General features: G+C 40.0%; 1 protein-coding gene across 2 annotated transcripts in view; it reads left to right on the top strand.

The window, feature by feature from the left end:
* LOC139606674 (receptor tyrosine-protein kinase erbB-4-like) overlaps positions 1–25,963 on the top strand; it is a 298,222-nt gene that overhangs the window by 143,545 nt on the left and 128,714 nt on the right. The gene's annotated exons all lie outside the window — the stretch shown is intronic.

Below are 25,963 nucleotides of genomic sequence, written 5' to 3'. Positions count from 1 at the left end.
CTTTCTCCCTTCTCTCACATATTCACGTTCAGACCAGCAGCCCAACACTGAGCTTTGACCACACACAGTGTTTACAACGTCAGCGTTTAAATCTAAATCCATGTTCTCGTTCCTTTTTGAATCCTCCTCCCGTGTTCTGAAACAGAACATGCCTCTGCATCCCGAGTGCATGCGCATCAGGAAAATGAAATGACAAGTTGCACTCGGCTCAGAGTATTCCAGTGTGACGTTTTCATTTATGTGAACGGGACACAGAGGAAAGCAAACACACACACTTTTGCGTCTCTCTTTTCCCTCATATCACTTTCTCGGTGCACTCATAAACAGATCTGTGATTATGAAATATTAATTTTCCCCTCTCCTCCTCTCTTCCCAGTCTCAGTAGGAACCCACAGTCACACAGTCAGATCAGATTGTTTGTCTTGCCATTGCAACCATTAGTAAACATGTAATTCCTTCAATACCACTAAGTCCCCACCTCTGTCCCTGTAGTTGTAATTAATTATTGTTTACAAACTGAAATATTGAATATTTCCAAAATGCCCTGTGTTATCTCTGTAAGAAAAGTTAATAGAATGCGAAACAAGGTAGCAAAGACAACAGTAAACAACAAACACTGTATATTCAGATTTAAAGCTTTAAAGATTAAGATCACCTTTCCTTTCCGTTTCTGTTCCTTGATCTTATTCATCATCGCAACATATTAATCAGTTCCTCCTTTTCCTGTCATTTATTTTTTCTTAAAAGTATTTTTTCTTACAAGTAAATGACCTAGACACAATCTTCGACATGTCTGTGAATGTAATACACAACCACTATTTATTGCACGATTGTACAGACATTTGTTTTTCATTTCTATTCTTTTTTTTGCGTTTTTATTTGATGCCCAAACAATGTTGTACTAAAGGGGGCTTGTAGGAAATGAGTGTGGTGGTCTGATAATGTGGCCCTCAGTGACACTTGTGTGAAGGGTTTCACTTGACCCTGCACTTGTTCAAAACACTCCCAGCTGTCATAGTGATGCGTACCAGATGGAAACCACTGCAACGGCACCAGTGAGCAGGAATAACAGAGACTAAAGGGGGAGTAGACGTTGATGTGCGGTTACCTAAGTTAACATAGAACACTCTCTTTACAGTCAGAAGCTTATACCTCACAGTACATGCCAACAAATCTTCTCAATCTGTCTCATTCAATATGTTTTCCTGTGCAACAGGAGAGAGCAGCTTAGATGGAGAAAATGGAGGCAGCAGACGTTTCCCCCCTCTCTGCACATTCAGTCCCAGTTGTATTAACCCTGCTGTTAATAGGGTTTTGGGGGGTGAACAAAGGAATCACTCTCTCACATTAAAGAGCCAATACAAGTGTTTTAAAATGAGCATGTAAGGCCAAGGGAAAGCTAGAGTGCATTAGGTCTAACCTGAGCTGTTTCTCTATGCTGTAATGTTCATATTAACCCTAGAAGCCATGATCAGATGTTATCCTGCTGTCACTATATCAGATATGTTATGCAACAAAGTTTAAAACAAATGCATCAAGTTTGGAACCTAATGTTAAACAGAGGAGGATGTGTTGATGGAAAAAAAGCACTGCTTGCTCTGAGACCTGCAATAACTTAAATTCTGATAGCCACAATATTGATAGCCACTTAAATGAGAAAGATTAATAGCCCAATGCTGCCAAAGAGGATATAGCTAAAATTAATTTTACTCACTTAGACGTAGCACAAGGCTGCTTCTTCTCCCTCCAGTTTGTTTTTTGGGTTTTTTTTATTTCTTTTAAAACTAGCAGCTATTAAAAGTCACTGTTGCTTGATTATGCCCAAAACTGCAGGGAGTAAACACTAACACTCCATGGGCCTAACTACAGCATCACTTAAAGTTAATATCTCTGTTGCTAAAGCACAGGTTTGCCTTGCCAGAGGAGGTGGCTCGACCATCTGTAGGTCGGTGGACCTACGACTCTCCAAAAACTCTGCTGCAGAATGACCAGCTGGCACTTGTACTGGCTGACTACATGTGTGTGTGTGGCAGGGTCATAGATTCATGACAAATCATCAAATCATCATCATTCTTCTCTCACCACTTTTATCAGATATAGCCTACTTCTCAAACTTTAAGCTGGGTTTACAGTGACCGACTCATTGCAGGTTGATAAATTATGACTTCAGTCATTCTGACCTAGCAAATTAACATTATGTTGCCTTCAGGTGCCTGTCAGAAAGTTACAACAGGTATGGCAGGTCTTTATGACAGCAGCTGATTGTAAGATTTTGGACACAATAAAAGCAGCACCAGTGAGATACAAACACAGTTTTACATAATTGTCAGCAATAGAGAGTAGCCTCCCTCTCTGAAGCCTATGTCATTTTTATTGACACTGTTTAAAGGGCAGTAATATAACAGTAATATATCAAGTGTTATCTTTCATATGGAGAGTTACTATACTATAGATTTTTTTTTTTACTGGAGTTTTGGTATTGCTACATAGCCAACATTAGCATTAACACTTGTTTACTTACAGTCTTCAGCCATTGTTGCATCTGCAATACAAGACGTTATAATAGGCCCTGTGAGCAGCGCTACTTCTTCAGGGTGGACTTGGTATCAGAAAGTGATGAAACAGGCCAACCGGGCTGGGGCTAGCTGCTTAGCATGCTAACTATAGTAGAAAAAAGATGTGACAGAAATTGAAGCAAAACTGGAGAGTTGCCTGCCAATGAAGTTGGATACTAAACTTGCAACGTTTCTTCTAGACTGGTAAATGAAGAGCAGTTAAAGCTAATGCTGGTTATGTAGTAATAGCAAAACTTACATATAGCTCCTTTAAAACATATAATTTTAGTTCTTTGCATGCAAGTTAAAAGTTATACAAAGTTTAAGTACAATTCATCAAATATTACTTTTGCTGCTGTTCAATTACCAGTTGTTGGGTCATTAATATATAAAATATATAACTTTTTACTTTAAGAGTTAGTCAAGAGATATGAACTTGCTTTCAAATTCTATTTCCCACAGCATTTGAAAGCAGCATCTATTCCTGCAATCCAGCCCCGTCTTCTGACATCTTTCTTCTTACTTCTTCTTGAGTGGCATATTTGTCCCTCAGGCGCCATCAGTGCCCTCCCCGGCTTCCTAATTTTTGATGCACTGTTAGATGAGTGCAGATTACGTTGGCCCCCTGCTCCTCAGCAAACTCCTTCAATATTAATGAAGACTGATGAAGTGCGAGGGAGCCCCTGTCTTTCAGCCCCGACCTAGATTGGATTGACAATTGCAATTAGCGTCCCCTCAAGTTCATTTCCATCACTTTAATTTGACACGGAGAAGGACAGTGTGGGGTGGGAAGTGAGACCATTGAGAGAAAGAAATCCTGAGGAGAAAGGTTGGAGAGGGAACATGGGGTGAAAGAGTTTGACCAGGAACTAGTTTGAAAGCAAGGCAGCACAAAGGGAGAAGATGAAGGAAATTAAAGTCCCTTGAGATCTTTTCCTCACCAATATGTGAACTTATTTACTGAAGCTTACTTTTGACATTTCTTCCCTCTTACATGTTATCATATACAGTAGCAGCCAAAGGGAAGTCTGTAGTCAAATCCAACTTAAGACCTTTAAGCCAGCCTTTGGTTGAGATCTTCACTGTGTAATTTCGGCCTATAAGATCCATATGTTTTCATTTTTTTTTTTATCCCATGTTACTGCCTAATAGTGTATTTTAGTCTGAAGATGGATTTCTTCTCAGAGCAGTGTGTGAGAAAGGAAAAGAGATACAGGGACAGCCACTCCTGAAAATGAATGATTCTCCATCCTTTTGCCAGAAAAGAAGCAGTAGATGATAGTCCGAAGTTGATGATGTGTCATGTTTTCGTTTATTTCTATACAAGGTTTTATGGATGTTTACGTGCGAATATGTGCGAAACTATGTGAGTGGTTTTGTAGATGGTATGAAAACTTTCTCTTTGCTGCAGAGACATTCATTTTAAAAGCTGCTTTCCTTCAAATTGACCAAAGAAATTGGTTATATTTGTGTCTCAAAGTACTGTGTGTGTGTGTGTGTGTGTGCGTGCGTGCGTGTGTGCGTGTGTGTGTGTGTGTGTGTGCGTGTAATCATACACAGGGTTAAAACCTGTCTCCTTGTTTGACTGACTGATACATTTTCTTGCTCCTCTTCTCACAGCTGGTCAGCCCATATCATTTTCTTCCACTATCTTTTAGAAGTGATCTTGACTGATAGAGCAATGAAACTGATAAGAGAGGTTAAATGTCTGTTTGACAGAAGAAAAAAAAAAAACCTCCTCTTCTTCCCTCTGTTTGCTATCCCTCAAATGAGCCAATACACACTTTTCATTAATACTGACCTGTAGCCCTGCACAGGGCAAAAAGAGAAAATCAGCAAAAAAAAAAAAAAAAAAAAATATATATATATATATATCATATCTAACCCTGCAGCTGTGCTGAGTTGTTTTATAATGATACTTAAAATCTGTACTGGATCACGGAGGGCAGAAAACTGCTGCTGCACTACCCTTAGTGTGTATGTTGAAACTTTTAAAAGGAACTTTTAATTACACTTCCTGCCACAGCACCACAAAATCTGTTGATGTTTTCTTGATCCACAGTTTTTATTCACTGATTTCTTGCTAGTAATTTCTGTGAGACTAAGTTATTATTGAAAGATATAGCAGTCATAGTTTTGAGAGATTGTCTCCACGTTTTGAGTGGAATGTGTTTATGCACAATCTGATAAGTGAAGTGTTTTCAGTAAGCAGGAATGGCAAAGAACAATTGTGTTAATAGAATTGTGGTGTAGCGTCAGTGTGACATCTTAGTACTTTAAAGTGGATCTCTGAGTTTTTTTCTATTGTTTTTTTATGTTAAGAGCTGCTTATCCTTTTGTGAGATTTTGGCAAATTGTCACCATTAAAAGTGTGCAGAATTAGCCATTAGAGATTCCTCTTTGCAGCGTACCCATGGATGTACAACCTCCCCCCACCCCCGAGGTGGCATTTTTCTTTCTCTTTTGGCTTCATCCTGTGGAACGTCCATGTCTATTACAGACCATATCCTATAACAGTCAGTGCAACACAATTAAGTCAAACATTTCTTAGTTTGTAGAGAGCTTGGGCTGATGAATATTCTTCCACAGCAGACATCCACAGTAAAACAAATTGAGTTTACTTGACATTGCAGACATTACATACTGCCTGAAAGTGCTATGTGAGTATAATTTGGAGTGCTGAATTCTAGGCATGTGTATCAGCTAATTATATAGACAGAGAAGCATTTCATGTACTTTTGTAAATTATGTGTACTGCACTGCAAGTAGGCATCCACTCTGCTAATACTTTGTCCATTCAGCGAGCTTTACTAGCCAACCATTATTTCTCTCTGTATGTATCTTCTGTCTACAGTGTAATATTTCTTCAGTGGAAGTACAGGATCCCTGTCTCTGTTGTATATTGTTTGTAATCTTTCAGGAAGACATTGTTCTTTGTTGAAATGTCCAGAGAGAATAGAGTAGTGTTGTATCTGAATCATTCCAGCACATTAGGCAGATTTCAGCAAATGGTTCGGATTTTCAGGCTCTGTGCTCGGACACTGACAGCCATAAAAAGAAACACGGGTCTATTCTGATGTTTGTAGTTCAAGATTTCTACTTTTCAGTAGTAGCTTCGAGTCACTTGGTGCTTGTGTAGGTGGGGTTTTTAAACAGCTGTGAAAACTAGTCATGCTCAGAGGATGCAACTGCATCAGGGCAAATTTTTAAAAATGGTAGTCTTGGCATAGATAGTGCAGCAGATGGATCAGACTTTCTCACTATACTATACATGCACGCGCGCGCGCACACACACACACACACCCCAGAGGTAGGGGTGGTAGTACTTATCGTAAAAGAGCAGTGCCAGACTGAATAGAGAGGCAGTGGGGAGGAGAAGCTGTACCGTGGTGTGACAATAGCCCACCCTGCTTCTGTGATACCTTTCAAACTTCATATCTGCTTCCCTCTGCAGCCTGCCAAAAAAAAGGTGAATAATATAGACCAACTTCTCAGGAGGATCGAAATCAATTTCCATCCCCTGCAACTGATGAGGGACTCCTTTTCAAGAATGGCTGGTGTTAAGGCTTAGTTGGCCACAGTACAATAGCTCTGCTGGAAGCAGACTCCGTCCTCCTCATTAACAAAACCTTATTGATAACAGTGCTTACTGAAAACAGCCACCAGCACATTTAATCCTCTCTGGCTTTATTTAGGCCCCCAACCCCTTGCACACACTTTATATGCATTCAATCTGTGCTGGTGAGTCTGTGCATGATAATACAAGACCTTATGAGTTTGGTTTGGCTAGTCTGAATAGTGAGACTCTATCATCTTTCTACCTGGTTGTAATGAGATTAATATTTAATTTATTCTATTCTTTAGTTTATTTATTATTTTTTTTTAATACTTCATCAACAGCTGATTTAGGGATAGAGATCAGGTTACTCCTTTGCATTCTCCATAAAATTGTTCCCAGCTGAGCAGGGACTCAGGCTCAAACCCTATGATGATTAGCTTCTGTACCATGTTTAAACAGGAGGTGTTTTTTGTTTGTCTCTCTTTCTGCCACCCCTGCATTGTTTGGTCATACTTGTGTCATGAAGAAAAAAAATTGATTTTGTATACCGTAACTATTGACTGATAAACATTAAGATATCATCAACAGTAATTGGTTAATAAATAAAAAAGCAGCATCAGCAGTAGCATAATATTCAATATATTCTTATCATTCACACAACTGCTTTATTCTATGTAAACTTTATTAGACTCCATTCATTCTCCTTCTGAAGCAGGAAGTATCAAAACACCACATGCCCTTGCTGCGCTGGGAAATAACAAAACAAACAGTACATGACTTTATTCAGCTCGATGATCAGCATCCAAACAAATGAGAATTCAATTTGGTGTGAGTGCTCTCAAAATGTGATTTCCTTTAGATATTACATTGATTTCTGGCGACATTTGCTTGGTCCATGTAGAGTTGTCTATGTCATAAGCATTAGCCTGATTTCATTGAATTGTTTGGTGATGAGAGAAAAAAGAAATAAAGGCAGAGTGTGGGATTCAGTGCACAAGAGGCCCTATTTGAGCTTGGTATTTTTATTGTTAGAAAAAGTCAAATAAAAAAATATCTTTCTTAGAAAAGAAATCAAAAAATCTATCCAGGGACTATTCTTGACCGAAATTTCACCTTACAGACTATGATTCTAAAGTTCAAAAGTGGAATATGACGTTAGAGTTTATATCCAGCATATAATATAATGACTTCCTCTATTTGGTACTTTGTAACATTTATTTTGCACGTCACCCTAAACGAGCAGTATTCAGCACTTTGTTAATTTGTTTGTTTTTTTAACATTAATTGAAGTATTTCTCATGTGATTTAAAGGTAGCGTAAGGCAGGTATATAATCTATCTGTATTGCCAAAGAAGAACATTGATATCAGATGTTTCTGCAAAACCCTGCATCATGTTCAGTAATAATGTTTTTGTTAATGGTAACATTTTTATAATTCTCACTTTCTACAATTTACTCACTGGTTACATTAAATAAAAAGTCACATTATAAGAATAATATGAATATATTCGAGTATGGACATAAGGTTGTATAGTATCTGTGATCTCTCCAATATATAAGCTTTACTTGTCTCTCTAACACAATTTTGTAGTTCCCTGCATTTCAGGTTGAAAAGTTCTCTGCATCTCAGCCATCCAGGCTACATTTCTGCTGGTTCCCATTAACAAAAGCAACACACATTCATCATATTACTTACCAACAATCCCCTTCTCTCTCTCTCTCTCTCTCTCTCTCTCTCTCTTTCCTTTGTTTTTCTTTGTATAAGTTGTTGTGGCTTCCTTTCGCATTTCCACCCTGGCTTCCATTCTACTGCCCCACCCCCAGTCCCGCCAGCTCTCCTTGCGCTAACTAGTCAGTGTTTGAATAAAAACTCATTAGGATTACATAGCCATTTAGCTAAGTGACACAGGGTATAATTGTACCATCCATCAATTGCTGTGTAATAACACACTCGGAGGAGCTAAATGTTGATTAGCCCTCAGCCAATTTCACCGGTGGGTTTTGGGAATAAATAGTCAGAGGAGATTGGAGGGAGGTGAGGAGTGCTGGGTGGCCTCGGAGGGTGTTGCGGTCAAGGGGTGTTGACCCATGCAAGCCAAATTAACTTGGAAGGGGTGAAAACAAAGTGTCAAAGACAAGCAAAGTATCACTTTCTGTCCTTGGCTATTGGCCTTTTTTTCTGGCTCTGTCTGGCTGTCACCCACCCACACGTATCGCACTCAACATCTTGCACTGTGCACCATGATCTAGACACTACAGGATGAGTTTTTGATACAAGTCTGTGATAACTGGTAATGCTTGAGCTCCAAAGAGTACTACATACTACTATATATGAAATAAGATTGCTGTTTTATTGTTAGTAAAATGAAGAGATGTGCAAATTCTTCTGTATTCAATGACATAGCAGGAGAATAATATGGACAAAATATGGACAGAAAACCCCAGGAACACATTTTAGATTTTTTGAAAAGACAAAGATAAAAAGAAAATCCACAGGGTTACAAAAGTTCAAACTACATGTCCTTTTTTAATTGTACATGAAATTACCCTCTCATTGGGAGTGTCACTGCATTTCAGTATAATAAGTTTCAGCCACTGTGGTATTTAAAAGTTAAGGTATATAAAGAACTGGAAGTGAGTGAATCAAGTATGTCCCTACATTTGTTAATATTGACTGTCAGAAACATGGCCGATACTCACTCTTTGATTCGTCACAGCATGGCATCAACTTTTTAAACCTACTTTATGCCAAATGACACCAGCTGCTGAGAGAAACAGTTGGTGAGTCAGCTTACTCTCAGCAGAGAGTCTGTTCAATGCTCTTTACAAGACTCTTAATTTGTCTTATTAAGAGTGTCACAAATCAAAGTCTTTTGTCAACATCTTCCAACACAAACCCTACTTTTATGTATTTTATTTGTTTCCATGTCACTTTTGTTTTAAAGTTCCTCTCCAGACATGTTTTAAACCATGTAAAAATACTCAGCAATGATTAGTATTTTGTTTAACATGGTTTTCCCACATAATATGATATGATATCCCACCACCACTGCTTGTGCTAGGTTGTCGAAACAAGAGTGTGAATCAAGGTGGTTAGCAGAGGAAACATAAGAGACTCAGGAGTTTTTTGAGGACTTTATTGCGCACCAAAAGAGGTGACTAGAAGATGTATTGGAAGGGTAAGTGTAGTTAGTTGGTTATGTTGTTTGTTAGCTTGTAACTGGCAGTGGCTGACACAGTGTTAGTGGTTGGGCTAATGCAAACTCTCACTCTCTTCACTAAAAAGGTTTTGGATTTATTCCTGTTATAACAAAACATATATTAGCATAACTTATACCATTAAATGTCAAAGTTGAAATATTTTAAGGTGGTAAAAGAAATATAAGTAAATCTAACTTACTATGAGGTTTTGGCGTTTACAGGAATTGCATGCTGCAAATAGGCTACAAACTGAAATAATATAATGATACTATACAGCACTTTTGCAGTTTCATTTATGATCGGGATTGTCTTATCATTGTCACTTCATTGTAACATCACTCTTCACTAGTCTGCTTAATTTCTTCTAAGTCAGTCAGTAATTTCCCTCTAGTGTATTCTTCTATGTTTCAGAGTTCATAAGCTTCCTAGAGCTTTTTTTTTTTTTTTTTTTGTACAGTGTGGGAATGACACGTGAGGGCATTATTGTGACTGTTATAGAGACGAGGTCTTCTATAAGTCCAGCTTCTAGTTGACCCATGCAACAGAAGACACCATTGTTGCTACTATCTGTCCTCCAAAAGTACTTCTGTGTTATCTGAGGAGGAACCACAAAAGAAACCAAAAAGTCTCCTATCAGAGCACAAGATACAAACGTGACAGATGTGGTGGGGGAGGAAATGTTTTCTTCTTGTTCTATTCAGAGTGCTTCCAACTTCCTCCAAAAAGATGAGAGAATAGCTTAATTGCTCATTGAGTTGATGACACTGTTTTATGCTGATAATATCCCATTGCCTGACGGTGTCATAGTGTAGATAAAGGGACTGCAAAGGAGACGGGAAGGAGAAGCGGCTGGGTGTATGGGGTAAAAAGAAACATAAAGAAACTGTACAATAGATAGAGAATAAGAAAGAGACTCTCTTTTAGAATAATTGCAGCTTTTACCATGAAATGAAATGAATGCATTGTGGGGCGCTAACGGTGCCAGCTCCACCCATGCAAACCATCATGTCTTTATCACTAATGGACCAGTGACTACTACTGTAATTACATAGGCTTTTGTCTAACTCTGTGCACAACTATCTGGGAAGCAAAAATTGGTCTGACATTTACGGCTCTTTCATTGACATCTACAGTGTAAGAGCAAGTTCCAAAAAAAAAGAAAAAGTAGGGAGATGTGGTGATGAACAGAGAGAGACAAAGAGAGAGAAATAGAGAGAAAGTGTAATTGGAAAATGTTGGAGAAATGTTTAGGATAATAATTTGCCACGTTGGTGATATTTCCATATATTTGATATTGATTTAACATTTAATTACAAATTCACTCTGCACTTGACCATTTGCTGAACACTTTCCTTTTTGTCCAGTCATATTTTAGCAACTCTACCCAGGCACATGTTTCTTAAGGTTTTTTTTTTTCCTTTCTAAAACCAAAAATATAAAAGCAAACTTCTAAGGAAGGACCCATGGAGGCTGGTTCTGATGAAATCTTGGGATGAATGGGATGGAGCAGGACACTGGAATAACAGCTGACGCACAGAAGCACAGAAATTATTTGAAAGTTTCAAAAAAGGAAATAAGTTTGACAGCAACAAGATGATTGGCCAAACCGTGCCAAACCTTTGGCTGGTTTAACTGAAAGAGTGAAAGCCTTCAGTCACCTGACTGAGTTGGAAAAGGAAGCGAAGGAAAGAGAAAATATAAATAAATAGAGTGAGCATGAAGATAGTCTTCCTGATTGAACTTTTGCAGACATTCATCTCTGGTTCTTTCAGCTACAAGGTCTGATCAGGCTCTTAAGATGGCAGCTCGTGGCCCTTCTAAAGTACTCTTGAGCATGACACTGAATCCCTACCACCTCCACGTGTTGTCAGACCTTTCTAGAGGAGGAGTAATGAAACTAAGTACATTAGTAGAGTGTGCTCACATTCCAGGAGCACACTTGAAACCACAGAGGAGCTTGCCACAGCTCCGACTTCTGGCTGTGAACTAGTTAACTTCTACATCATGGAGTACTGTAAATACAGGAGATGTCCATTAAAACTATTCAAATATTCATCATGTTTTACTCGGGCACCAGCTCCCAACTTGCTCTCCTATGTCCCATCCGCTCGAGAATAAACTTCCCAACACCCACACTCACTCTCAAAAACTTATGCACGCGTATACACACAGCTGTGTGGTATGTTACAGCGGTCACTCTCTGTGGGGCAGGAAAACATCACACAAAAAGCACTAAATTGCTCTTTTTCCTGCCTTTCAAATGGCCAACTTGACTTTTTAAAACTTCCCTCTAAATTGAAAAAGAACAGGTCAAAGTTCTGCAGATAGTCAGACAGAATTGTATTGTGTTTAAAAGTGTGTTGAATAGAACCTTACTTTTCGTGATAATACTTGTGAATTTAATTTGTAGTTTTTGCCCTTTTTTTTCTTTTACTTGATTAAAATTAGTATCAGTTGTTATCTATATGTAGGTTAATTAACTTTCATCCCCAAATTCTTTTTCAAATATTTGAAAAATGTCAGCCTAGAGAGATACTTCCCCCGAGCTTTCAGCCTCTGTAAGCCCCATGGACAACCTCAAAAGCACTCAAGAAGAAGAACACATTCTCTCTCACACACACAGTCATACTGTATTTTTTTTATCATGCATAATTGCAATGCATAATCACAATAGTACTTGTTGGAACTGTTCTGTCTATTGTTGTTGTCTTCGGTCTGCAGTAAGTCCACCTATATTATAGGAAGAGTTTTTATTTGTGCAAATGCAAATATGTCACTTTTCTTTTATTACTGAACGTGATCTGCAAGCTGCACTCAGAGAGTCACTTCAGTTCACAATGCTCTGCTCTAATTCCACCATAACACTTCAACTTCTTAATTAAACATGATTGTTATCTGGGTTTGTTTAATTCTTAGAAATGCTGATAGGTCTGGCTGCCAAGTAAAACTCCATGGGCTGGATACAGCCACTCTCTTGCTATGTGTGAGTGTGTGTGTGTTATTTGTGTGTGTGTGCGTGTGCGTGTGTGTGTGTGTGTGTGTGCGTGCATGCGCGCGCGTGTGTGTGTGTGTGTGTGTGTGTGAGAGAGAGAGAGAGAGAGAGAGAGAGGGGACAGCCAAGTGGGTCAGAAAACTGATTCCTTGGTTCCCTGTGGAGAGACCAAGACCTTTATCTTCAATTTCAGAGATTTCCTCTGTGGTCAGAATAAGAGGCCACATCACCTATTTCCTTTCCACTCTAATACTTGTTTTATTGGGCCATCACTTAACTCAGAAAAGATATAGAGAACATTTTGAATCTTTTTTTTTTTGGTGTTCACATTGTCTGGCCTGTCACATTATGTGCACTTTCATCTTGCATCTTCATCCATATTGATTTTGTCAAAATGCTGAGGCTCTGTTGTCTCGATAAATGTTAAATGGTAAATGCTGTTCACCATGTTGTTTTTGTAATTTTCACAAAGAGACTTTTTCTAAAAATTAGACATTACTGATCACCTCAGTACTCTAAGGTTCAATGCTTTTGTCTCAATCTCATTGATGCATAGTGAATTTATATTTCTCATATACGGTATAACATTGTATGATTAGCAGCCTACCAAAGATAAATGAATGAGTTTGTGAGTGAGCTACCTTCCAGTTCCATGAAGTGCTTGTTAACTATAAGAGTTCTTGCATTTACTATAAAGACATAGTCTGCAGCTACGTGAATTGAAGCAGAGGGACAGCACCTCAGCTCAGAGCGAGCTGTAATTACCTCAGGTTTTCTGTTTGCAGCAACTACGAGGAAACTCACTGAATCTATAACAAAATGCATTTTTACTATGTAATCCACTCCAAGCTCCAAGAAAACCCCTCGAATCTCAAATAGAAAGCACCTTAGCAGTTATCACAATTGATCCCTACCAAGTGGAACTGCTGTGACAATGATCCTTTTGTTTAAAGACAGTAACTTTGCGAGCAAATACAAATACATGACTGAAATAGAGTTAGATTTATTCCTTCTTATGCTTAAACACACAATCTAAACTAAACCACCACCTTTCTGGATCCTAACACGATATCTATACTGGTTGTAACTTTGTGCAGAACAAGGGAGATACATACAATCTCAGGCTGAGTACTCACCTTAACATGGCCGCTGCTTCTTCGTCTCCTGTCCTCCTAAATTTATAGAGCTACGAGGCCCATCAACCTTTATTAGCTAATAATGCGGTTAGGGCCATTAAGCATGGCCGAGGCTCCCCCACAGCAACATTTAATAGTCTCACTGGGGTACTAGTGGAGGGCTCAAGTAACAGGACCGCTGTGTGACAACCTCCCCGTAACAAAGTGTTCGACTAGACTTATAATTTGGCAGACCAGCATAGCTCTCCCAGGGGGTGATATATGTGTCACTTAAATCCAACCAAAAAGGCAAAAAAATGACTCCCGGTCATTTGCTAAAATAATCAGGTCATTCTGTGGTATTTCTGTCTTTTTCATTTTTGTATTTGTTATGATCTTACTGGTTTATTATTAATGCTACAGTTTTGGTTCAGCTAAGGAACAATATTGTACTACTTTTCTGCTGTAAACTTCCAAGAAAAAGGTTTTGACCCACCTGGGGCTGCTGAACTGTCTGAATTGTACAGTGGTGAGAGTGAAATCCACCAACACTGTCAGGGATCATTTCTAGGCACCTGCTGGAATGCCCAGAAGGTTTCCTGAAGATGCCTGGACTTCAGTTTGAGAATGACAGTTTTCTGTCTTCCTGCATTAAGATGCGCTGTCCAAATAGAAAACAAATGTGCCCCATGGAGAGAAGACTGTAGATGATTTAAAACTCCTGTGGGCACTCCTTAGATTGCCACACTGAAATAAGCAATGAAGGGCTCAATGGAGTTCTGTATGGTTACTCCCAGGGCCGTGGGTGTTGTTTTTGTTGTGTTGCACTAGGTCCAAACTCTTAGATAGTGGTTAGGGGATGGTCGCCGTAGATCAAAGCAGAAATATAATCAACTGTGAGGGAGAGAAAGCCCTCTATTTTATCTTTTTTCCTTGCTCAGGGCTGAAAACAGACTGTTGTTGAACCAAAAGTTGATAAAGGATAAAAAAAAACTGTACAGTGTATGCTTGCCACTTGTTTTGTAAGTAAAACTGGAACACATGGTGTGTTTTGATGAGTCACATGGACAGCACTTATTTCCTTAAAATATGAAATTCATTTTTTAAGTGTGTGGTAAACATGTGGATGCCTGTAGCCTTTTTAATAGTGTTGGGTCAAGTTGGTCCAGGAGGAAGGAAAGCTTTTTTAATCACTAAAGATATCAATTTCATAGTTCCATTCCTTATAGTTTATTGGGTAGAAGTAAGTCTCATTGCCACAATGACAACACACACACACATTTGTGGCTGGGTTATGTTGTAGCGGATATCTCCAAAGGGGGAATCCATACTGAAGCAATCACACTTAAGTGTCTCTGCAATTAAGGTATCCGTGCCTCAGCAGTGAAGAGAAGTTTACCCATGAGGCCTCGTGCCTTCTCCTTTCATATCCCATAATAATCCTCAAAGTCAGACAGCATTAGGATGATAACATCACCAATCAACAGTAAAGGTCACCTGACTTCTTATGCATATTACACACTGTATGAAGAGATACAATCCAACTGTGTTGGAATATATTGATCGTAAGAAAGTAAATGTATACACATATTACTGGTGTAATAGTGATAGCATTACAGAAATTCACGTGGACATACAACAGGAAATAACACTGCACAATGATAAACATGCAACTAAACAGACAAGCAGACAAAAAAGTGGAAAAGTATGACAGTTTTCTGGAGATGTGTTGTTACAGCTGATATTCAGTTGTCACGATCCTGCAGGGAAAACAGAAGCAGTATCACACGCGTGCATATGAATCATGCTCATGTTTACAAGAAGACCCGGAGTATACAGGACATTCTGCTGTTTTAAAATATCCAGTGTTTTCAGTAAAATGTGTGAAGCTTTCAGTGTTGCTGTGCAGAGATGACAAACTTGGTTTTATATTAATACAGTGATTCTGCCAGGTTGGAAATGTGAACACAATTCAAATATCTCAGCTTTTTCATCAAAACTACGATAAATACTGAAAAGTTTGGGGGAGCTCACCAACACAATGTACAATTGTGTCACAGAATTTGTGAAAACTTTTATCAGAGTGCACGATTTTCTTCTACTGGTAGAAAACTTAAAAGCACCAATGGGACTTGGTTTGCAGGCCTGATTAAGGAGCTAACCATGGGCTACATGGATCTAGGACTACCTCCCACCCAAACACCCTTCTCTCACACATCAGCTTATAGCAGGGGAGCGTGGGGAAGTGATTATTCTTGGATTAAGACTTGCCTCGCTGCCGATATGTGCAGCATAATTGAATAATGGCTGCCTCACCCTAACAGTCCCAATGCAGACGGGGCCTCCCAGCTTCGTCAGATCGGCACAATATTAACCATGACACAGGCGTAACCAGGCCGGTAATTAATGCACTGAATCAATTACAAATTAGTCCATTTGGAGAATTCCCCACAGGAGTCCACTCATTACCCGTGCTCTGATGGAGTCGCAGTTTCTCCTCTTGGGAAGAGGTGTCACTCCACTGTTCTCCTTTTCTATCTGTCTTTATCTCTCTTCTCAAGGTACGATGCTGAAGGCAAATGAAGGATGAAATTGATGCTGCCTGCTACTTGGCATTACATTGCAAATTAAAATGTGAGCAACACTACATCACATTCTTGGTAATGTCAGACGACAGACGAGTGTGAAGCTAACTGAAGCTAATGAAGGAACCTTTGGAAGGTAGCTAATGAATGCTGTTAGCTGACAGACATTAGCCCTCTCTGAATCCGCGTTCTTCTTCTCTGCACTTGTGTTCTTGCAGACTTGTGAAAAGTAATCAGTTACCACCCAAGTACTGCTCCAATTCAAAGTCCACATCTACCCAAGTGCAGATCAAATATCCGGAAGTGTTCTCGTTTCACACTTTTTATCGAGGATACATGGGGATGTGACTTGTGTGGACTTGGGTCAGCTAAGTATCTCAAAATGCATTTTGAGAGATTCTTAGCCAGGCTCAGAGCTGTAACAATTTTCACCCCAGAACTGTCATTATATCACTTCATTAAGTTTTGATATTTTGTACTTGTCACACAATGTGCAAAAGCTACAGTCACTTTGCATTTGCATTTCCTCCAACCCCAAAAACAATGTTTATCCATTGGTTGTTATTATGAATATGCTGTGCTGTTGTTGTCCATTACATGTAAATAGTTACAGATCAAGTGCGGTGGATAAATAACAGGAATTAATATCGTATACATTAAATAAAATGGTACTGAAAGAAGGCGCTGATGTGAAGAATCTGGGGCTCTCTCTCCTCACTCTGTATTAATGGTTCACATAGCATAAGGTCAACACCAAACTATTCATTTTCCTGCCAAAGGTGAAAGTCAGTCTTAATGACAGAGGGCTCAATTCAGGAACTGTCAGGGAGGTGAAATGGGAAAGAGCTGCCATGATGAGAGACACTGAGAAAAACTGTGTGTGTGTGTGTGTGTGTGTGTGTGTGTGTGTGTGTGTGGTTTCCATTTGCCTGCACCCAAGCCCCTGAAAAGCAAGGAGCATTCAGGGTAAACAGAGCACATTTTAAAAAAGGAAACACTTGATCTATCTTACACATGAAAGACAGTACTGTATGTTCGGTTTGAAATGATAGTTTTGACTCAGTGTAGTTTAAACCCAAATTATTTTCTTGAATGTTTGTGAACCATTTTCATATATATGAAATATATTTTACAAGGATAGCAGAGTCATCCTGAAATTTCAAGGGAGGAATCTGATTAAGGGCAATAAAGGCAGTGGCAGACAATAGTGCCTCTTTACAGAGCAATCTTTGCATCATTGTCAATGACTGATGGATCCCAGATGGTCCTACATAAGGAAAAGCGAAACTGAGGCTCTGCTGGAAATTAGAGTAAATCCAGTCAACGCATAGAGTCGATAGAGTCACTTTTGCTTTTATTTATATATATACTTTGGTGAAATATCAGTTTACAGTACAGATCATAAATCTGTTTGACAAAATGACTGAAGGGGATGTTGTCATGAGTCAAAATGTAGCTCAACTCATTTGGTATGTTCTGCTTCCCCTTGTTTTTCTTTCAAAAAGTAATTATTTTTTGCATTTGACTCTTTTCGACACTGGACTGATGCTTCCTGGGATGAATTATCCTGAATTACCCTCCCCTGACCTCACCCTTATTATCCCACAGGATTCTTGAGTTATTTATCAGTTTACAAGGCGTAGTTGCCATAAATTACTTCCTTAGACCTGAACAGTAAGATATTAAGAACACTGTTTAGTAATTTCAGGTTTTGTGGAATATTTGCTTAATGTGCTACTACATCACTGCACTGAGGCCCAGTTGCTGTCAGGGGCCCATTAGGGGCCCATTTCCGGTCATAGTCTTTTATATTTCTATTGCCCTTATTGAAATGTTCCAAAACTAAATGTTATATTAAAGATAGATATTATTTCTACCCTCCATTTATCTAATTTGGTTTCATTGTTCTCAAAAGTTAAGAAGTAAGGCTTGCTGGGAAATCCTAATTTGACCATTGAGCATGCATCCTGTCATTTGTGATAACTTTTGTGAGTGGACATCAATTGTTTTCTCAACCTTTTAGCAAGAAGCGAGTGTACTTAAGCAAATGGACAATTCAGTTAGCAGTATAATATTAAGCAAGTCCAAACAGAAAAACAGCTCTCAGGAGAGGAACAAAGAGGGAGAGCAAGAGAACACGATGAATGTACTGCTGAACCGATAAAATGAGATACGTTTTTTTACTCCCTATGCTTCAAGTTCATCTAATGCTAGCAATGTTGAAGTGCAGCGGGAGGCTAACGTTAGCTGGATAAGCGATACTCTCAATAGAGAAAAGAAAAATACTTGCACTGGGGCCAATCACAATTATTTTATGGCAGCAGTAGTACAGTATGGTACTAGAAGCTAGCATCAGCTATTAGTCAGATACAGTGCTCATGTACATGAAACCAAAACTGCTACATTGCAACACAGTGTTAAGCCTACAGTAGATAAAAGCGAAGCTGACTGCAAGCTGTGTTTCCCCAGAGGCCTGTGACCTTTACTGAATATAGAGGTGTCCATTGTCGCTCATCATCTTTGCATCACAGTTGAAATGCAGATCCTCTCCAGAATGTGAGACAATAACAAAAGGAAGAAAGTGGCAATAGATGACGCTGGACTCTGTAGGCTGCCATGTGCCACTCGCACCCTCCAGTTGGCTGTTAACAAGTGTCACTTGGCTCAGAGAAGTGTTGCTCGTGTGGAGGCAGTTGGGCACAAAACAGCTATCATACATTTTAAACATTACGTTATCCATCCTGGTGACATTTCACAAGTTGACCCAAAAAGTGAGCTCTTGATCCTTTGCGTCAGATGTGATTCCTGCTGTCACTGTCCTGCAGACACTCCTGATCAAAGAAAATGGCGATGGCAGCAGAACGGCAATGGGAACTTGACGTGAAGTGGCAATTTTCTGACATGGAAAAAACCCACAACTCTACTTGATCCAGAATAACAATTTTTGTGTGTGAATGTTTGTGTTAAAGTGAGAGAAAGGGTGAGAGAGATGAAAAGAAAACTTATGATGGCCAGCTTTCTGCAATTTACTATTATGCTTTTTAACTTTTAAGCATCAACAAACATCAATATCTCTGAGCAGTGCTCCAGCAGGGGCCACAGTACCCAACTGCAATGTGATTAATATACGTTCTTATTACCAGAAAGGGCCCAAATGTAAGAACTTGTACTCATACTTCATTGCTATTTGAAGAAACACATCTTTTTGCATGTTCAAGTATTTATTGATTTCCAGCATACATTTGAAGCGTTGTTACAACATTAATGAACGCCTTGCTCATTTGGTTTAAATTGGTTGGTTAACAATTTGTTGGTGCACGACAGAGGGAGGGAAAGGCAGTCAGTGTGTTGCACAGAAAGAGAGAAAATGAAAACAAGAGACAGAACAAGGCAAAGAGAAAAAGGCGATACACATGTATTTTCTTAATTACTGTGTTAGTAAATCAATAGGAGCAGTGCCATGCCTCATTGTCTGGGCTGTGAGGAAGGGAGAGGAGTTAGACAAGCTGAGAGGAATCAGGCAGGAAATGTTGGCAAAAAATCATTCTTTTTCGATCTGTGACCACTGCACACCCTCCCTAAGCCCGCCCATATCCACCCACTCTCCATATACATATACTGTATATAATCACACCTCTTATCTTAGATCAACGCTCATCAGAATCATTACGTGATTAAAAAAATACTCAGTATATTCATTTTAAATAATATCACATTGCTGCAAATTTGTACTGTAGATTCTAACTATTCTTAGGTGTAATAAGTGGTAATGAAAAATGCATACTGTAGCACAAAACAGTATCAATCCATTCAGAGCCAGAGTAGAGATTATGATCTCTACAACAGTCCTATTGCATGTGTATATTTATTGTGCGTATTTTGTATACGTCTTTCTTTGGGCTCTATTTTAACAAAGTGCATGGTCCAAAGATGCAAGTGCATTTCGGGCGTGTCCATATCCACTTTTAATAATTTAATAGTGGAAAAAAAAAACTTGCTGCACCAGTCGCATGGTTGAAAAGTGTTGTACTTAATTATTCATGGGTGTGTTTTGGGCGTTACACGCAGTAAACCAATCAGAGTGCCATCTCCCATTCCCTTTAAAAGCCAGGCAAACTTGAACCCTGGCAGTTTCACACGGAACTTGATTCTATTCATGGCGAGTTGATTACATTTTGTTACTGGCCATTAAGTGACTCATTTTGAAACTGTGGTGAGGCTAATTTAGTCTGAGAGACTGAGAAGCACTGTGGTAGATTTACCAGTTAGTAAGAAAAAACGCTTCTCAGCAGAGCCTGATTTATGTCTAAAGGACATGGCAATGTGCCAACATGCCACATGAGGGCTGTATTGCAATGTGCCACCTAACTTATCCAAACAGCTGAAGCGCATTTTCAGCAAACCCTGTTTGTGCGTAACAGGCGTGGTGTGTACCTGCCTATGTAGGCACATAATACTTTCTTGATGATGTGCCCTTAAAATAAATATTGCGCCACTGACTTCAGACCAGGTTTTTGTTGGTCAGTTGTCCAATCGATTTCCACTGCCTCAAGATAACAACGTACCAACAATGCGCCTGACCATACCTCATTTTAAGACCAACACAGACCATGGGCGCCCAGATGGGTGCAAGTGTGTTTGCTACACTTAAGTGATTTTGTATTGGATCACTGTAGTTGTTGGAGCCAGAGGTGGCAAAGCTGGAGGAGGTAGACTTTTCTACATTATTCCTGTGGAGCCAGATGTTTAGGAAATAAGCCATTTGAATAGGAAGCATCTCATCCACCCTCATTAGTTTGTGCAGCAGCTGTCTTCCTGTAGCGGGGATTCAGCAAGGTCTATGAGGATTTTTACTGTAGAAAAATAAAGATAGTCCTCAGAAATTGCTGTTAGATAAAACACCTGGACTGGATTCCCTATGCTGATAGGGGTAGTAAGATTTCCCTTGTCTATTGTGAGCCACCTTTAAACAGGACCTAGGCCAAATAAAATTATATAGTGTAATTGGTTTCTAAGAAAGCCTGAACTCTGTCTGAATTAAAATGGGTAACCCCGCTCCTGTTCAGATAGTTGATATTCACACATTAGGTTTTTTTATTCTTTTTTTTTTTTTTTTTGTCCACCTCTTTTCGCTCACACAATTATCTCCGTATTCAGCCTTTTTTGTTCTGTATTTGACCGTCGTGGTGTTTTCTGTCAGTGATGCATGCACCTTACAGGGCTGTCTTGTCATCATGCTTGACAAGTAGACTGTCATACTGTCGCAACCAATGACACTCAAACATCAACTGAGCCCCACACATTGCCTCACCGTGCGCACTTGCTGAACAGGGACTTAGCAAAGTCACCCATTCTTGCCAAATTCATTAACAAGCAACAGCCACTCCAAAAAAATCCACATCAGTTTCAGTAATATATGTCATATATTTCTGTTGCTTTGTGCACATTTTAATTGAATAAAATAGCCTTTCTTGCCTTCCTATAAAGGGAATTTTAATTTTGTTTGCCCCATTGAAATCCTGGGTGAAATCCTTGAGCAAAAGAGCCCTCTGAAAAGCAGCTGGCACCGACCTTCTGTAGCAGCAAGGGAAGGACATGGAACGCCAAAAGAGATGCTTCATATCCTTTATGTAGCTTGTTCTTTGTAGCAGTTGTTACTATAATCAACCAAAAAAAAAAAAAAATACAAACTCACATGAGAATTCCTTTGTACAGCCACATAAAACACATACACGCAGCTTCGTTTTATGAGAGCATGAGAGGTGTAATGTAAGAAACAGAAGGGATAGTTTTTCTTCATCTTCAAAGATGAGTCATCATACTAATCTTGTCCAAGCAATAAAAGATACTTGAGCGAGGCACATACATATACTTTTGCATGCACACATGCACACACACACACACACACACACACACACACACACACACACACAAACACACACACACACATCAAAGGCAGCATCAACTGCAGGTGTTTGAAGTGACTCATATTGGGTTTGAGCCCCTCCAGAGGGATTGAGGTGTGACTGCGTGTGAGATCTTCTCTATGCAGGGTTAACACTCATTTATAAAGATTTCATGTCAGAAATTAATGTCAGAACAGTAATGAAGCCTTCACTTTCCAAAATGGGACAATTAGCAGCAATATTTCCAGTAGGTTGTCAGTTACACCGAGGATGATCTCCTGGGAAAACTCTGGGGGATTTTCTCACTTACACTTGTAGACACTCCAACCGGATTCTGTGCCTGTTTACTGATGTGGATGTGAGCTCAGGCAGAGGGTTTAGAGGGAGCGATATGGAAATAGAGGATGAGGGCTTAGTGATGCAAGGCAAACCTTAAGCCCTCCCAGTGCACTCCTGTGTATCTGACTTCAATGACCGCAGTGCCGTGGAGCACATCGCTACGCCTCAATATGTATGGAAATGAAAGGCAATCATGCTAACGTGTGTTCAATCTCTTCAAACATGCTAATGGTGTCATTACACTTTCAGCCCTGCATCACCCCTCCCAGCAGTTCACCTCTCCTCACACCCTTTGCTTTCTCTCTGTCTCTTTTACTGATCTGGAACAGGTGTGGTTTTAATTATGCATTAGAATATACACAGACCCAGTCCGATCCACTTGACTGAGCTCCTCCTCCCGCAGTGTGTATCCCTCCTTCTCTGCCTGCCTCTCCTTTCTCTTTCCTTCCTTCGCTGACTCTACCCCTAAACCTCCCTCCCTCTCTTCCTCCTTTTAGAAGTTGGGGATTGAAGGACCCGATTTCAAAACCACGCACGTCTCAGCGACTCAAGTGAGGGGTTTGTTCCGCTGCCACACTTCCGTTCACAAATGCTCCGGCTTGGGGAGGAGGGAGCAGGGAGGAGGGAGAAATCCCTGTTAATCTAGTGAATCTGGCTCTCTCTGTCTCTTTTGTTCACTGTTACTGGGACTCTGACGCACTGATCTCTTGGGAGGCATGTGGGGTGTGTGTCTGGGGTTTGGAGTTGGGTGAGTTGGGAGTTTGCCACACAGTTCAGTCTAGATGCAGTGAAGTAACACCCCACTGTCTATTCAAAACATCTCAGTTTTATACTTATTCTCTGAAGTGATTAAGGATAGATAGATAGATAGATAGATAGATAGATAGATAGATAGATAGATAGAATACTTTATCAATCCCTCAGAATTTTGTCAGTTTGATAAAATCTCTTGATCAGTTTATCATGATCAGGAGCCCTTTCTGAATCTGGAATGACAGTCCCTTTTTTGCCATAAGATATGACCATGTTGACATAAACAAATCTTGAGCAGGATTATTACATAAGGACAGAGAGCATCGAAACTTGGGTTTCAGTCAGATAAAGCTGGTTCTCTGTTACATGTGTCCCAGACACCTGCATCAAGATAGTTGAAGAGCTATTTTTACTGGGAGAAATCCAGGACAACAATGGGTCATGTTGTTATATTTAGCAGGTAATTTACTGCTCTAATTGCACTGCAGCTAAATAGAGGAGGCCATGCAAATGACTCGAATAAATTTAGTGCAAGCACAGACAAAAATTGAAAATGCTATTAAACTGGCACCTGTGCCAAACCCTGCGTTGCTACTCCATCACATAATGTGAACTCTTGTGTATTAATACCCTTTTGAAAATCATATTTCAGCTTTACTCCTTGAGGGGCTTGCATGTGCAAAAGCTTGCTGTAATTCAGGTGCCTGTTTCCCTGAAGTGGGCATACGGTGCACTTGGCCTGGACCAGCGGTGCGGCAGGGGAGAGGGGTGCTTGTTTTGTTGATCTGTGTTTAATGAAAGTGACCACGCAGAGCAGATTCGGCCATTAGCTCAGCAAGGGCCTGTAATCACTACAAGTTGTTTCCCTTTTTTCACACAGTTCATTATTGAACAAACAATCTGTTGGGAGAAAAGCCTGTGTACCTGCCATCTTCTTTCTCCCTCGTTTTATTTCCCTTTGCAAGGCTGCACTCAGAAAGTATTGATTTGGTGGCTTGAAAATAACAAACCAGCAGCCATGCCAGTGGGGTAATAAACAGGCTCAGGAAAGAAAAAAAAATCACCCATGAATTGTGTGCCCTGAAATAATTATCAGTTACTGTATACATGCTCAGATTCAATCAGCCAGAGTTGATTGCGCTTACTGTTGTGTGCCACCTTCAGCTTTTTGGTAGACAGTACCTGGCAGTGGCGTGTTGTCAGGACAAACATGGCAAGCATTGCTACAGCAGTTAAAGCTAAAAACAGACATTAATTAGAATGCTGATACTGAAGGGGAAGCGATATCTCTCCTTACATCTGATATCAGTACAGCTTTCTGTCATTTTCTCGGGAGTGACCCACTGACAAAGGCTGGTGATCTTCAGACAGAGGGGAGAGCAGCATTTTTTGGACATTGGCACATTGAAGTTAATCCTGGGATCTTTGACAGATGATTGTCAAAGTGTGATTCTTAAGCTGCCCTTGACTCAGCTTCCACTGATCTGAGACCTGTTATGATATTGCACGCATTATATGCAGATGTGTGTGGAAACTCAACTTGAGCATTAGAAAATTACCTCAACAGTCTTCCTAAATATTAAGAGGTAGCAGTAGCAAGTAAATGAGCAAATTACTGTGATTTATCATCTCAAATTGGTATAATGTGTCTTACTAATCGCCTTGGTCAACATGTGTGACGTCTTTTCCCTTCTCTTAATTAAGGTGTCTCTGTGTAAGATCTGCTGTAAGTCTGAGGCAGCATACTGAGGCAGGAGAAACAAGAATCTGTATTGTCACTGGAGTGTGTCAGTGTTAGTTAATGGTAAATACTTTGAAGATCAGCATAGAAGGGATTTTTAGATATTTTTCTCCATCGGGGGGGGGGGCATTCAGCTCCGCTTCCATACCTGTAAAAGTCACTGCACGCCACTGGTAGCTGGATTGTAGATGTGGAGATAGTTTATGGCACAGCACCCAGGACAATGTCACTGGACTACATAGACTTAGAGCCATTTCATTATGTAGCGGTGTAGAAAAGTCCTTCAAACTCCCAGCAGGGTGAATGTGAGTCATCCTCAGCTCTTGGCCTGTGAAATAAAGTCAACGTCTGAGGGCTCTCATTGTCCAACTCTGTGTTCGTGACGGCACATCAGAGTGGAGCACGCACACACATCAAAGGAGCTCCACATATTGTGCACTTCTGAAGTATTCATGATTTACGCTGACAAAGAACATGCTCACAACGATCATGCATCAGCTTTTGCTCCTCAGAAACCACCAATATCCTCAGCGATTCTTTGACTGCTCAAATTCTTTTTTTTTTTTTTTTTTTTTTATCAACACAAAGTAGCAAACTTGATCTTCTTTTCCACCTAGTTTCTAAACTGATAAACACATGCACAGACACACACTGAATATAAAGTCCCCAACACTCATTCTCATAAATACACACAGACTCAACTGACTCTGGCATGTCCGTTTCTATTAGTGGTAATCAGCAGGGTAATGATGACGGAGCTGTGACTGCGGCTTAGTTACTTGTGGCTGATGGCCATGCTCTCTGACAGCTGTCAGACGCCATGACTACGCTGCCAGGGCCCTCCTTAGGACTTATTTCAGCTCAGTACATCAGCTGCAACAGCACTTCACACACAGACTTGTTGATTATCAGCATCAGCGGGCCGACGTGGAAAGACTTCTCTGACCACCTGTCTGCTAATGACAGCCACCATGATGGTGGATGGGAAAAAGAGGACACAGGCTGTCACTTTGATTCATGCAACAGCAGCTCCAACTGGGTGGCTCCTCGCCAAACTCTCGACAGTCGTTATATCCCCTCCTAAATGACATTTAAAGTGTGAAGCAATGGCTGTCCTTGTGGCTCAGTCACCCCAGGCCGGGCCCCGGACATGAGCGCTGAACCCTGTGCCAAGTTCTGCAGTGGGGTCACAAACCCTGGAGCAAATTATCCTCGCT

This window comes from Trachinotus anak, unplaced genomic scaffold (genome assembly GCF_046630095.1).
Source record: "Trachinotus anak isolate AG129_WGS33_773 ecotype Australia unplaced genomic scaffold, CSIRO_AGI_Tana_v1 ptg000001l, whole genome shotgun sequence".
NCBI lineage: Eukaryota > Metazoa > Chordata > Actinopteri > Carangiformes > Carangidae > Trachinotus > Trachinotus anak.
Note: the sequence above shows the minus strand (reverse complement) of the source record. Positions and strands in the feature narration are given on the sequence as shown.